This window comes from Monodelphis domestica, chromosome 2, assembly GCF_027887165.1.
Source record: "Monodelphis domestica isolate mMonDom1 chromosome 2, mMonDom1.pri, whole genome shotgun sequence".
Lineage (NCBI taxonomy): Eukaryota > Metazoa > Chordata > Mammalia > Didelphimorphia > Didelphidae > Monodelphis > Monodelphis domestica.
Window position 1 is genome coordinate 405,611,146 of NC_077228.1, and position 15,536 is coordinate 405,626,681.

A 15,536-nucleotide genomic window follows, 5' to 3' on the forward strand; every position below is an offset into this window, starting at 1 on the left:
ACATATATCCAATATTTACTTTCCTGTAAGTATGTTTTATTGTCCAAGACAATGTAACTCCTTGAAGACAGTGACAGTTTCAATTTGTGTTTGTATAGTACTTAGCACAATGCCTGACACAAAATAGGTAATTAATAAATATTTTTTGTTTATTTCATTAAACAGTGAAATATGTAAAAGAAGGGGGAAATTGGTTTTTAAAAACTATATGAATAAAAAACTGTTGCTATTTACAGATGATATCCAAAATTTTTTTTCTCTAATTCTTGGAAAAATAATCCCTTGTGACCTACAGTCTTGTCTTCCAAATTTCAGCTCCAGCTGAACAACATTGGATGAGTTAGAAAGTCTACAAAGTAGATTTATAATAAAAAAATCAGCAAAACCTGTATTTTTGAAGGACTCATGGGTGCTGAGATTATAATAATGGTCTCCTTTAATACTCTTCCATTTATGGTTCCAAACAGTGGAATTTGTAGTTTTTCCTTTGGTGCAAAGATCAAACACTTGGGCAATTTGACATTTCTAAGATTGGACACAGTTTGAATTTCCACAATTTCTATGGGAATGCAATTCACCCTCTCTCGCTTTATTAAAAACCACCTTCTTGGCCCCAGCTTATGTCTTTATAATAAGTGCTTCCATTATGTTTCATATCTCATTTTAGGAAATAGAAATCTACCTCTTGTTCTAAAAGCCATGGTACAGGGAATCTGGAAGATACCATAGAGCTGAAGGACAGTATGTATTTCTTTGATGATACTCTCTCTGAATGTTGTGATTTTTGACTTGAAATAACTTTAGGTAGAAATGGTTATTTGATGAAGAAGGTAATATTATGGGTGATAATATAGACAAATATTGTTAAAATTGTTCACCTTAAAACAAAATTGCTTTGAATCTGATTGATTTGTGATTTGGAAATCATTAATGGAATGTTGGAATGGAATAGAATGGAAATCTGGAATGTTCAGTTTAAAAAGTCAGTCACTGATTGCTGGCTAAAGTCCATTCCTAACATATTTTGGAAAGTGATTCTAAAATTTGTATTAGAGTAAAGATACGTTGTATGGACTTTGTTCAAAAGTGTTTAGGTCTATATACATATACATACACATAAATGTGTATAAGCATGTGTGTATATGTATGTATATATTCATTTGTATGTGTGTATCTCTATCTGTATCTATCCCTTCTGTGAAAACATAATGCAAGATATAATTATTTTCATTGTTAGTTTGGTGCATATCATTTAAATTTATGTGAAAAAACATATATGCATTCATTAATTTATTCAACAAAGATTTACCAAGGATCTTCTAATCTGTGCCAGGCATTATGTTAAGTAGACAAAGATAAAAATTAAGAGTCATTTTCCTCAAGGAGATTAGAGTTGTCTTGGGAAAGGAGAGCCAACATGAATACAGGTAAGAAAATACAAAATATATACAGAGTAAATAAATAAGAATTTCATGCTAGGGATGAATCTAACAACTAGAGGATCAAGAGTCTTCATAGATACAAAAAAAACCTAATTCCTCATATTTTAAAATGAAGAAATAGCCATTAAATTCCACTGTAAAGTAAATTTTGAATGAAAACATTCCCAACAACAACAACAAAAAAGAAAAACATAAGGAGATAATTTGATTTTTTTTAAACCCTTACCATCCATCTTGGAATCAATACTGTGTATTGGTTCCAAGGCAGAAGAGTGGTAAGGGCTAGGCAATAGGGGTTAAGTGACTTGCCCAAGGTCACACAGCTGGGAAGTGTCTGAGACCAGCTTTGAACCCAGGACTTCCTGTTTCTGGGCCTGACACTCACTCCACTGAACTATCCAGCTGCCCCCAAGACAATCTAATTTTAAGAGGTGATTCTAAATTCAGAATTCTATTCTCCAAAGAGGGGGAAATGTTATTTTCCAGAGTGACAGAGATACACAAATATTTCAACTGTTTTTCGTTCAGTTTGATTTGGAATGTTTTAATTGACATTTGATTTAGCTTCAAAGTATTGAAGTTAATTTTCTTCAGTGCTATTCACCCTTTGGGCACTTATTAAATACTTGTTATTGAATGAATTTTAAGTGCTTTATTTGCTGCATAACAAAAGACAATATTTTTGTGGCTTTTGTTTTATTTATGTAGAAAAATATTGTTTCATTCAATGAGAAAAATTGTGTTTTTTGAAAGAAGGTTCTTATTTACGTGGTTCCACACTACATTCATCTGAACTAAGGCAACTTTTGAGGAGATTTTTGCTGACGTATTCTAATAGTCTTCTACAGTTTTACTGAACTAGGGTAAAGGTGTGAGTGTATGTGCTTCATTTACCAGCATCTTGGCATAATGGAATGACATTACTGGAATATCTTATTCACTTACTTGCCTCTATACAGGAGCTGTAGAAATGATCTAATTCAGGTCCATCCCTGGTAGCTTATCTCAATGTTGAAACCATGTACTGCTGAAAATATAATAAAATTCATCTGAAAAAACAGAAAGGACAAGAATATTAAGAGTCAATGAAAAATAATATGAAGGAAAGAGGCCTTGATATTCTAGGTTCCAAACTATATTATAAAATGGTAATCATCAAAACAATCTGGTATTGGCTTAGAAACAAAGTAATGGATCAGTGGAGTGGAGTAGGTTCAGAGTACATATTTGTCAAGGACCATAGTAGTTTGATAAATCCAAAGATTCAGGCTTTTTAAATAAGAACTTATCATTTGACAAAAATAGCTGGGAAAACAGGAAAACAGTTTGGCAGAAAATAGACATAGGACAACATGGCTACTGTATTCCAAGACAAAGTCAAAATGGGAAAATTATTTAGACATAAATGATGATATCTTAACTAATTTAGAGGAGCATGGAAAAATGTGCTGATAGATAAGGGAAGAGTTTTAGATGAAACAAATGATAATGAGGAATAAGGGAAATAAAATAGTTATTTTTGATTATATAAAATTTAAAATGCTTTTCAAAACAAAAATAATGAAGTGAAAATTAGAAAGAAAATAAGGAACCAAAAAAATTTATATCAAGTTTCTTTGATAGATACATTTCTTAAAATATGGGCAACTGAACTAAATTTGCAAAAAAAAAATAAGAGTACAATCCATTTAATAAATGGTTAAAAGATATGAGCAGGTAATTTTCAGAAGAAGAAATCAAAGCTATTGATAGTGACATAAAAATTATCTAAATTATTACTGATGAGAGAAATTCAAATTAAAACAACTTTGAGATACCACTTCATACTTGTGAGACTGGCTAACATGACAGAAAAAGAAAATGACAAATGCTGGAGGGAATGTGGAAAAGTTGGTGCACTAAAAGACCTTTGATGGAATTATGAACTAGTACAAAGATTCTGGACAACAATTTGGAATTATGCCTAAAAAAGCCTTAAACCTATTTCTAATAAGAGGACACTTTTAATTTCTGGGGTTTTGTTACTACAAGAACTACTATGAATACTTTTGTACAAGTGATTGTTTTCCTCTTTCTTTGATCTATTTGGGGCATAGGTCTTGTAGTGAAATTAGTAGGCCAAAGGACATGGAATAATTTAGTAATATTTTGGGCCAAGTGCTAAATGCTTTCCAGAGAACTTGGACAAGTTCACTCCTCCATTAATGGTGAGTTAGTATTGGTTATTTTTCTTAAGCCTAATGATTACTGATTCTTTACTTTTTGGTCATCCTTTCCAATTAAATGGATATGAGACTGAACCTCTAAGTTGCTTGAATTTTCATTTCTATAATTATTGGTCATTTGAAGCATTTTATAGAATTATAAAGGCTTGGTTTTTGTTCCTTTGAAAACTGTTTATTTCTTTTGATAATTTTCAATTGGGTAATGACTCTTCTTAAAAAGTTGAGTCTCTCTTACATACATATGCACACACATATATGCTATATATTACATATAAATCATCTTAGAAATAAGACCTTTATAAAAATTTTGCAATCATCTTTTTTCCTATTAGCTCTTTATATTCTAAAAGGAAAAGAGTTATACTGGTTTTGTTTATGCAAAAATATTTTTAGTTTTATACACTAAATTTTTTTATTTTATCTTTTGTTCTCTTTATTCTTTCTTTGATCTTGAACTCTTCCTCTATCTATACACACATGGTAATTACTTCCTTGCTCCTCTATTTTTTATGTGACTTTTTATATTTAAATGACCTATCCATCTGGAGCTTATCTTGGCATATAACGTGAGGTGTCAATCTAAATCTAATTTATTTTTATTTTTTCTAGATGATTTTTCTAAAAATTTTTGTGAGTCCTTACTCCAGTAACTAGGTTCTTTGAATTGATCAATGATTAGGATACTAAGTTTCTTTCTGTATATAGTGTTTTTAATCTGTTGCTTTAACTGACCTCTCTTTTTAGATTTACAATTAAACTGTCCTAAAAGGAATAGTTGATATGTGTTAATATGTCTAGATGGAGAATTTTTATCTGCCTGTCATATATTTAATTGATTTCATTACTCTCATTCATCTTTTTATATAACCCAAATCCTTCCTCATAGAAATTAATACCATTATACCCTCATGATTTTTCAGTGGATGTAGAGCATGATTGGGCCCCATAAAATGCATAACTTTTCTTAGGGTAGAAATTTATTGTTGCTATCCATCAGTGATCTTTTGTTAAACCTACTATTTGTAGTTAAAATTAATTTCATTGCTATTTTTAGAAGTTGTCATTCACCTTGATATCCCCATTTCTATAGAACTATATATTAACTGAAGACATGAGTGAATAAGTATGAAAATAAATTGATACCCTTACAGAATTTAATCAGTATTTACTCAGTTCATGGTGATTTTGTTGAGATCAGTGATTGCGGTTAGATTGAATAGAATTAAAATTGACAGGTATACTATTTATTAGTGATGTTTATATTATATATTAGTGATATCATTGTTAATTATAAGACAAATCATATATCTGTCTCTTGTGGAGTATTGCATTGGCCCTGGAACTTGTTATTGTAGCAATAATACTTCTCATCCCAATGAATCATTGTCCTTGCTCCATTTTGACCTTTCTTTTGCCCACAAATTGCCTGTCCCCTAGGATACTGCTGACCAAACACTGTATATTTGATTTCTTCTAAAAGTCTCTAATGTGGTGGAAGGTGAAAAGTCTCAGTTGAAGTAGCCTGTGGTTGATGACTTGTGGAAAGTCTTATGACTGGATATTAGTAATTGATGACTTGTGAAAAAGATTGTTGACAAGTGATTGGGAATGATAAACATGTCCCTTAGCCAATCATAGGGTTTCCTCCACTTCTAAAGATGACCAATCATGGAATTGTATCACCTCATTCTATTTTTGGTAACCTACCAAATGCTATAAAACTCCTGGATCTTGAGGATAGGATCCTTGGTTTCAAGGAAAACTTGAAACCAATTGTATAAGGACCATGAGAAGTCATAAAAATTGATAGATCATGCCGAGAACTCTGTCCCAGTTTCTCATTATAGATTGGATATTTTTTGGCCCAACATAAAATAATCGAGGGGAAGTATTAAGAGAAAGGAGCAGATGACAAAATATAGAACTTTTTGGGAAATCTAATTAGGGTATTGGAAGAAAAAGAAGCAGCAACATCAAAGAGAAAAATAATAATCTGAGAAGTAGGACAACCAAGAAAATTCTGTGTCATGGAAACCAAAAGAAAAAAAAAATATTTCTACAAATGAGTTGATCAGGTCAAATGTAAAATTTAAGGATAATGAATTTAAGAAAGAATAATTTGGTTTGATAATTGGAAAAAAGCATATTTGGTGAGGTGGAATAGGAATTGAAATTATATCATAGGGGATTAAGGAGGAAACTGGTATGTATAGGAGGGGAAATCAGTCATCATAGTTCCTAAATTTGTTGTGTTTGACTACAAACATAAGAAAATAAAATCATATAAAAAGATTAGCTAGATAAGTGAAGTAGAGGTAACTATGGGGTTGGTGCTAACCAAATAGAAGTAGTGGAATTTTATAGTGTTCAATTAAATTCAACAAATATTTATTAAGTTACTACCATATTCTCAGCAACATCCTATTGCTATAGAGGTAAAAAACCTGTAAGATACAGTTCTCTTAAATATCTAGTATAAGCAAGGAAACATATCAGATGGTTTTGTCTACAAAATCTGGGGATACAAAAACAAAGCATTGCTATCAATGATTATACATGATGTTGACTTATAGTTTTGTTGGACATAAAAGATATACATTAAACATATCAATAGGGCTGAGCATCTGAGTTACTGACACAAGGCCTGAGATCCTATTTTCAGCTGGTGAGGAGGGGAGAAAGCAGCTATTTTTCATTTTACATTTATTGCATGGTCCCATCCTCTCCAAGAACTATTCTCCAGACAAATTGGCACTAGATCATCTATCTATCTATCTATCTATCTATCTATCTATCTATCTATCTATCTATCTATCTAATTCTTTCTTCTAACTCTATGCCTCTCTATCACCAGGGGTGTGCCAAAGTCAACTCAAACTAGGGACAATCAATTGTTAAGATTCCAGAGTAAGCATTTCCACCCAGGAAATCAGCCAATGATACAAATCAGGGATTGATTTATTGTTTTGTTGATTATCTAGATTTAAGGAAATGATGGAGAAAAAGTTAATAATGTAGATTAAATTTAAAAGTACACCATGCACATTTTTTTTCTTTAGAGACCTGATTGCTAAAAAATTACTAACACAACAGGTTCAATCCCTGTATCTAAATTGCTCTTCCATATAATTTCTACTTTTTGCAACCCTTTACTCCTAAGTCAGTTTATATCACCTCCTTCAAGAGGTTTTTCATAATTTATCCAATTCTTAGGTACCATCACCACCAGCAATCACTTTCTGTTTATATATACATATTCTGAATTTATATGTTCTTCCTCCCCCCACCCTGGTGAAAGTAAGCTTCTTGATGGTAAGACTTTATATATTTTGTATTTATATCTCTAGGGCTTATCATATGTGACAAGGAAATCACTTTAAAAGACTGATATATATTAATTTAAGGTCGCCAAGGAATTCAGCTATGTAATTCCTTAATGAAAACTCAAGTCAGCAGTCAACCTTTTATGGAGTTTAATTACAAACAGGAGGAAGAAAGGTATGAGAGAGAGAGAGAGAGAGAGAGAGAGAGAGAGAGAGAGAGAGAGAGAGAGAGAGAGAGAGAGAGACGGGAATAGGGCTTAAATACCCCTTCTGTTTAGGCTGGGCCAAAAGGCCCAAGCCCTTAGATAGCTGGGGCAAAGAAAGGAGATCAGTCCCTATCACTCACATGACCAAAATGGAGAAACAGTCTCAGGGGCCTCCACCTCCAGCTTCCTTCAGAGCAAGCTTCTCAGAGCACAACCTCTCAGAGCAAAACCTCTCCAACCCCCCTAGTCCTCAGACCCCGCTATCTTTAAGGAAACCATCCAAGTTCCCTCCCCTCAGTTCTCACATTTTTTTTAAAATATATTTTATTTGATCATTTCCAAGCATTATTCGTTAAAGACATAGATCATTTTCTTTTCCTCCCCCCCACCCCCCATAGCCGACGCGTAAGTCCACTGGGCATTAGATGTTTTCTTGATTTGAACCCATTGCTTTGTTGGTAGTATTTGCATTAGAGTGTTCATTTAGAGTCTATCCTCTGTCATGTCCCCTCAACCTCTGTATTCAGGCAGTTGCTTTTTCTCGGTGTTTCCACTCCCATAGTTTATCCTTTGCTTATGAATGGTGTTTTTTTCTCCTGGATCCCTGCAAGTTGTTCAGGGACATTACACCGCCACTAATGGAGAAGTCCATTACGTTCGATTATACCACAGTGTATTAGTCTCTGTGTACAATGTTCTCCTGGTTCTGCTCCTCTCGCTCTGCATCACTTCCTGGAGGTTGTTCCAGTCTCCATGGAACTTCTCCACTTTATTATTCCTTTTAGCACAATAGTACTCCATCACCAACATATACCACAGTTTGTTCAGCCATTCCCCAATTGATGGGCATCCCCTCGTTTTCCAGTTTTGGGCCACCACAAAGAGCGCAGCTATGAATATTTTTGTACAAGTCTTTGTGTCCATTATCTCTTTGGGGTACAGACCCAGCAGTGCTATGGCTGGGTCAAAGGGTAGATATTCTTTTGTCGCCCTTTGGGCATAGTTCCAAATTGCCCTCCAGAATGGTTGGATCAATTCACAACTCCACCAGCAATGAATTAATGTCCCTACTTTGCCACATCCCCTCCAGCATTCATTACTTTCCTTTGCTGTAATGTTAGCCAATCTGCTAGGTGTGAGGTGATACCTCAGAGTTGTTTTGATTTGCATCTCTCTGATTATAAGAGATGTAGAGCACTTCTTCATGTGCTTGTTAATAGTTTTGATTTCTTTATCTGAGAACTGCCTATCCATTTCCCTTGCCCATTTATCAATTGGAGAATGGCTTGATTTTTTGTACAGTTGATTTAGCTCATTATAAATATGAGTAATTAAACCTTTGTCAGAGGTTTCTATGAAGATTTTTTCCCAATTTGTTGTTTCCCTTCTGATTTTAGTTATATTGGTTTTGTTTGTACAAAAGCTTTTTAGTTTGATGTAGTCAAAATTATTTATTTTACATTTTGTGATTCTTTCTATATCTTGCTTGGTTTTAAAGCCTTTCCCCTCCCAAAGGTCTGACATGTATACTATTCTGTGTTTACCCAATTTACTTATGGTTTCCTTCTTTATGTTTAAGTCACTCACCCATTTTGAATTTATCTTGGTGTAGGGTGTGAGGTGTTGATCTATTCCTAGTCTCTCCCACACTGTCTTCCAATTTTCCCAGCAGTTTTTATCGAATAGTGGATTTTTGTCCCCAAAGCTGGGATCTTTTGGTTTATCGTATACTGTCTTGCTGAGGTCGCTTTCCCCCAGTCTATTCCACTGATCTTCCTTTCTGTTTCTTAGCCAGTACCAAATTGTTTTGATGACTGCTGCTTTGTAATATAGTTTTAGGTCAGGGACTGCAAGGCCCCCATCGTATGTGTTTTTTTTTTCATTATTTCCCTGGATATCCTTGATCTTTTGTTCTTCCAAATGAACTTTGTTATGTTTTTTTCTAAATCAGTGAAGAAGTATTTTGGTAGTTCAATGGGTATGGCACTAAATAGATAAATAAGTTTGGGTAGGATGGTCATTTTTATTATATTGGCTCGTCCTATCCATGAGCAGTTAATGTTTTTCCATTTGTTCAGGTCTAGTTTTAGTTGTGTGGCGAGTGTTTTGTAGTTGTGTTCATATAGTTCCTGTGTTTGTCTTGGGAGATAGATTCCTAGGTATTTTATTTTGTCTAAGGTGATTTTGAATGGGATTTCTCTTTCTAGTTCTTGCTGCTGAGCTGTGTTGGAGATATATAGAAAAGCTGATGATTTATGTGGGTTTATTTTGTATCCTGCAACTTTGCTAAAGTTGTTGATTATTTCAATTAGCTTTTTGGTTGAATCTGTAGGATTCTTTAAGTAGACCATCATGTCATCCGCAAAGAGTGATAACTTGGTCTCCTCCTTGCCTATTTTGATGCCTTCAATTCCTTTATCTTCTCTAATTGCTACTGCTAGTGTTTCTAGTACAATGTCAAATAGTAGAGGTGATAATGGGCATCCTTGTTTCACTCCTGATCTTATTGGGAATGCATCTAGTTTATCCCCATTGCAGATGATATTAGCTGTTGGTTTTAGATATATACTGTTTATTATTTTTAGGAATGACCCTTCTATTCCTATGCTTTCTAGTGTTTTTAATAGGAATGGGTGTTGCATTTTATCAAAGGCTTTTTCTGCATCTATTGAGATAATCATGTGGTTCTTGCTGGTTTGCTTGTTGATGTGGTCAATTATGTGGATGGTTTTCCTAATGTTGAACCAGCCCTGCATCCCTGGTATGAATCCTACTTGATCATGGTGAATGATCCTTCTGATCACTTGCTGGAGTCTTTTTGCTAGTATCCTATTTAAGATTTTTGCATCTATATTCATTAGGGAGATTGGCCTATAGTTTTCTTTCTCTGTTTTTGACCTGCCTGGTTTTGGAATCAGTACCATGTTTGTGTCGTAAAAGGAGTTTGGTAGAACTCCCTCTTTGCTTATTATGTCAAATAGTTTGTATAGTATTGGGGTTAACTGTTCTCTGAATGTTTGATAGAATTCACAGGTGAATCCATCAGGCCCTGGGGATTTTTTCTTAGGAAGTTCTTTGATGGCTTGATGGATTTCAATTTCTGATATGGGATTATTTAAGAATTCTATTTCCTCTTCTTTTAGTCTAGGCAGTTTGTATTTTTGTATATATTCATCCATTTCTCCTAAATTGGTGTATTTATTGCCACATAATTGGGCAAAGTAATTTCTAATGATTGCCTTAATTTCCTCCTCATTGGAGGTGCTGTCCCCCTTTTCATCTTTAATGCTGTGAATTTGCTTTTCTTCCTTCCTTTTTTTAATTAGATTGACCAGTACTTTGTCTATTTTGTTTGTTTTTTCAAAGTACCAGCTTCTTGTCTTATTTATTAAATCAATAGTTCTATCACTTTCGATTTTATTAATTTCTCCCTTAATTTTTAGGATTTCTAATTTGGTTTTCTGCTGGGGGTTTTTAATTTGATCGCTTTCGAGTTTTTTCAATTGCATTTCCAATTGATTGATCTCTGCTCTCCCTTGTTTGTTAATATAAGCTTTCAGGGATATGAATTTGCCTCTGATTACCGCTTTGGCTGCATCCCAAAAGGTTTGAAAGGATGTTTTGCCATTGTCATTTTCCTTGATGAAATTATTAATTGTTTCTATGATTTCTTCTTTAACTAAACGGTTTTGGAGTATCATATTGTTTAATTTCCAATTGGTTTTAGATTTGGTTTTCCATGTACCATTACTAATCATTATTTTTATTGCCTTGTGATCTGAGAAGGCTGCATTCATTATTTCTGCTTTTTTGCATTTGTGTGCTATGTTTCTGTGACCTAATGTATGGTCAATTTTTGTGAATGTGCCATGTGGTGCTGAGAAGAAGGTGTATTCCTTTTTATCCCTATTTATTTTTCTCCATATGTCTATTAATTCTAATTTTTCTAAGATTTCATTCACTTCTTTTACCTCTTTCTTATTTATTTTTTGATTTGATTTATCTAAATTTGATAATGGTTGGTTTAAGTCTCCCACTAGTATGGTTTTATTGTCTATTTCTTCCTTCAATTCGCCTAGTTTCTCCATTAGAAATTTGGGTGCTATATTATTTGGTGCATACATGTTGATTAATGATATTTCCTCGTTGTCTAGAGTCCCTTTTAACAAAATATAATTACCTTCCCTATCCCTTTTGATCAGGTCTATTTTTGCATTGGCTTTATCAGATATCATGATTACCACTCCTGCCTTCTTTCTATCAGTTGAGGCCCAGAAGGTCTTACTCCATCCTTTAATTCTGACCTTGTGGGTGTCAACCCGCCTCATGTATGTTTCTTGAAGACAACATATGGTAGGGTTTTGGATTCTAATCCATTCTGCTATTCGTCTACGTTTTATGGGTGAGTTCATCCCATTCACGTTCAAAGTTATGATTGTCATTTGTGGACTCCCTGGCATTTTGATTGCCTTCCCTAATTCTAACCTTTTCTTCTTCGGCTCTACCTTTTAGTCCAGTGATTTACTTTGAATCAGTGCCCCTTGTCCCCTCCCTTGATGTTTCCCTTTTTAGTCCCTCCCTTTTTGTTCCCTCCCCCTCCCCCCTCTCTTTCCCTCCCTTTTTGTTCTCCCTCTCCCCCTCCCCCCCTTGGTTTTCCCTTCTCCTTACCCTTGTTGGGTAAGATAGAATTCAAGATCCCAATGGATCTGGATGTTTTTCCCTCTCAGAGTTGATTTCCCTGAGATTGAGGTTTAAGTAACCCCCCCCCCCTCTTCCTCTCCTTCTCTTATAGGAGTTTTCTTCCCCTCCCCTTCCCATGTGAATCTTTGTGTGAGAACCATTATTCTATTTGGTCTTTCTTTACCCCCTATTTATACATTACATTTTCCCCACATGTTAGTATACATAGATTGATATAAATGTAGTCCTTATAGAAGAGAGTTTGAGTAAAAGTAGAAGATAACATTTTTCCCCTTTCCTTAATATTTACCTTTTCAGGTATTCCTTGCTCTTTGATTTTCGGTATCAAACTTTCCACAGAGCTCTGGTCTTTTCTTTGCAAAAAGTTGGAAGTCTTCTATTTTGTTGAATGCCCATACTTTCCCTTGGAAGTATATAGTCAGTTTTGCTGGGTAGCTGATTCTTGGTTGGAGACCCAGCTCTCTTGCCTTTCTGAAGATCATGTTCTATGCCTTACGATCATTCAGAGTAGAACTTGCAAGGTCTTGTGTGACCCTGATTGGCATTCCTTTATATCTAAATTGTCTTTTTCTGGCTTCCTGTAGGATTTTTTCTTTTGTTTGATAGCTTTGGAATTTGGCAATTACATTCCTGGGAGTTGTCTTTTGGGGGTTTAGTGTAGAAGGTGTTCTGTGAGCTCTGTCAGTGGCTGTATTGCCCCCTTGTTCTAGAATCTCTGGGCAATTTTCTTTGATTATATCTTGTATCACCATGTCCAGTTTGGTGTTTATTTCTGGCTTTTCTGGTTGTCCAATTATTCTTAAATTTTCTCTTCTCCCTCTATTTCCCAGATCTATCACCTTGTCGGTGAGATATTTTATGTTCTAATTTCTTGGTGTTTTGGCTTTGCTTTATTAGTTCTTGCTTTAAAGCCTGGTTTTCTTTTACAGTTTGGTCAAACTGGTTTTGTAGATGCATGAATTTCTTTTGCATTATTTCCCACTTTTCCTCCCAGAGGGCTTCCATCTTTTTGGTCATTTCTGATTCAAATTCTTCATGGGTTTGTGGAGAGTTTCTATTTCCTTTGGAAGATTTTGGAGCATTTTCTTGTATATCTTCTTCTATCTGCTCTGTATTTTGTATTTTGGCTCCATAGAATGTGTCCAAAGTCACCCCTTTCTTCTTATTTTTCTTGGTATTTTGGGGCTTCTGTGCTTCTGTGGAGTTTGTCATCTCTGAATGTGGAGGATTAGCTTTTCTTATCTCTGTCTGGTGATCAGAGGCTTTAGTCCTGGGCAGATGTTGGTTCTATGAGCTTTCCCTGGGTTAAACTGAATATGCCTCACTGGAACTGGAATGGAAGGGTCAGACCACGAGGCCACACTCCCCCCCCCCCCCCCCCCCCCCCCCGCTTGCTTTCAGGAAGTTGCCTTCAGAATCGCTGGCTGTGAGGCTGTTTCGTTGGCCTGCGGGGGGATGGGCTGCAGCTTTCCCAAGCTCTGAGGGCAAGGACTTTCACTGAGACTTGGATAGCAGGATCCAGCCCGTGAGGCTGTCTTGCCCGCCCTGAGGGTTGCTGTTATTTCGACCAGCTCTCTGCAGCGGAAGCCCCAGGCAGCCGGGCTGCGGCTTCAGGGAGCCTTGGACTCTGCGCTCCTACCCCCGAGGTCCAAGTGATCTCGGGTTCTGGCTTTTGAGGGGAGCCGTACCTTTTGAACCGGGTCCAGGTCCAGGAGGAGGGTTCCCAGGGTCTGTGCTGTTGATCGTTTTGAATTTTGGCGCCTTAGGAGCTTATCGTTTGAGATCGGTCGGGAAGGGTTTTCCGGAGATCTGAACTTTAGCTTTCTCTAAGCCGCCATCTTAACTGGAAGTCCTCAGTTCTCACATTTACCAATCACTGTCCATGTCTTCCCTGTGCCAATGGTGGCTCTAGCTTAACCCAGGACCGCCCAGAGGTCTGTGGTTTTGCACACATATGTTGAAGGTCGTATTCTCAATAATTAAATTTTGATCTATGCTGCAGCCCTTCCTAAATCCTGTTAGGACTGAGTAGGGTGGAGATTGTATCAATTCTAAAATCAATCATGACTCAAAGAACTTCCTGTTCTATGCTTTAAGCATAGGTCAAAGCCCTTTCCATTGTTTAGCAAAAGGTTTCTGTCCTAAAGTAATCTTAAGTAGGGAGGAGAAAGACCCTCCCATGCCAAGGGGGTTCACATTCCAATAGACTATCTGTAGGAAATTTTTCAAGTATGAAATTTCCCAATGGTGAAATTTCCAACATTTATAAGTCTAAGAAATTTTAAGGTTTACACATAGTACCTGGCCTATAATAAGTGGTTAATAAATTCTTGTTGGTAGTTGATTGAATAGTATAACAGGGTATATAATTAAGGACCAAAGAAAGAAGTAAGTAAATTCAGAGTTCATGTGGTAACACAAAACTTCATGGAAAGAGTAGGACTTGAGTTTTGGGATGTGGAAAGACTAGAAAGGAACATTTCAGGTGGGAGAAAGGATAACAACATGGGTTAGAGGTAAAATTCTAATTTTTTGTTCATGGATTTCTTCCTCACTCAATGTAATCTGAATATTTGATGAGAATGCTCTTTTATTATTTAGGTTGCATTATATAAAGGTTAAATAGCCCAGAAATAACACTCACTCATGTAGAACACTGCTTCCTCTACTAATTTGGCTTGCCATTGAATCATCCTTTGTGAACAACCTTCCAAATGAAGAGTAAATTCTAGATAAGAGATGGGCAAAAGACCAATTTCTGTCTAACAAACTTTTTATCTTTCTATGGTCCACTGACTCAGCTAACTGACAATGAAGTATTAAGTCTGGTATCCAACTTAGGCTGATGTTATTAATAATAAGGAAAAAAAAGTAGTAGATTGCACTGGCATAGTTTTTGACCTGAATCTATCTCTGACATATAGATAAAGCATTTATGATGCACTTACTATGTTCCATACATATTGCTAAGAATCAGAGGAGGAGAGGAAAATGTAGTGTCTGAAGACAGCCATGGGGCAACAAATTTTGTTATTCTACATGAGCAATTTTATTAAATGTACAGAACTAGAAATTATCGTAAAATAATGAACTCTAACAGCTTCCCATCTAAGGAAATAATATATACATTCTTAAGAATGTCAAGAATAAAAGTCAGATAAATTTTTTATAATTTCAAGAAATTTTTCCCCTCTGGGATTCAAAAGAATTGGAAAGCTCCGAATACTACTTAGGTAACTGAAGAAAAATTAAATTGCTTTTGAAGTAATACAAGGCAGGATAGTATAGTGAAAAGAACACAAGTGGGTTGGTTTGAATCTTGGCTTTGTCATGTACTGTATGACATTAGACAAGCCACTTCAATTTTCCTAGTCCCAATTTCCTTATCTATAAAATGAGGATGATGTTGTAATACATAAATTACCTAACTCATAGGGCAAAGAAAGCACTGCTTAACTTGTAAAGTGCTATATAAATGAATTATTTTATTCCATTTAAATATTTTGAGGGAACATAGAGCTGTTGAAAGATTCCATGATGGAAGTTTTAGAAACTAAAGCTTGTTTATTCTCAGAGTGGGCACCAAATGGTAATAGCTGTCATGATCCAGCTGGATCTCCTGGAGACTAGGGGTGTGGG

General features: G+C 35.4%; 1 long non-coding RNA gene across 1 annotated transcript in view; it reads left to right on the forward strand.

Moving 5' to 3' along the window:
* Positions 1-490: 490 nt before the first annotated feature.
* LOC103094965 (uncharacterized) overlaps positions 491-15,536 on the forward strand; it is a 52,535-nt gene continuing 37,489 nt past the window's right edge. Inside the window, exon 1 of the long non-coding RNA XR_001627155.2 lies at positions 491-741. This is a non-coding gene — a long non-coding RNA (uncharacterized LOC103094965). The remainder of the gene's footprint in view (positions 742-15,536) is intronic.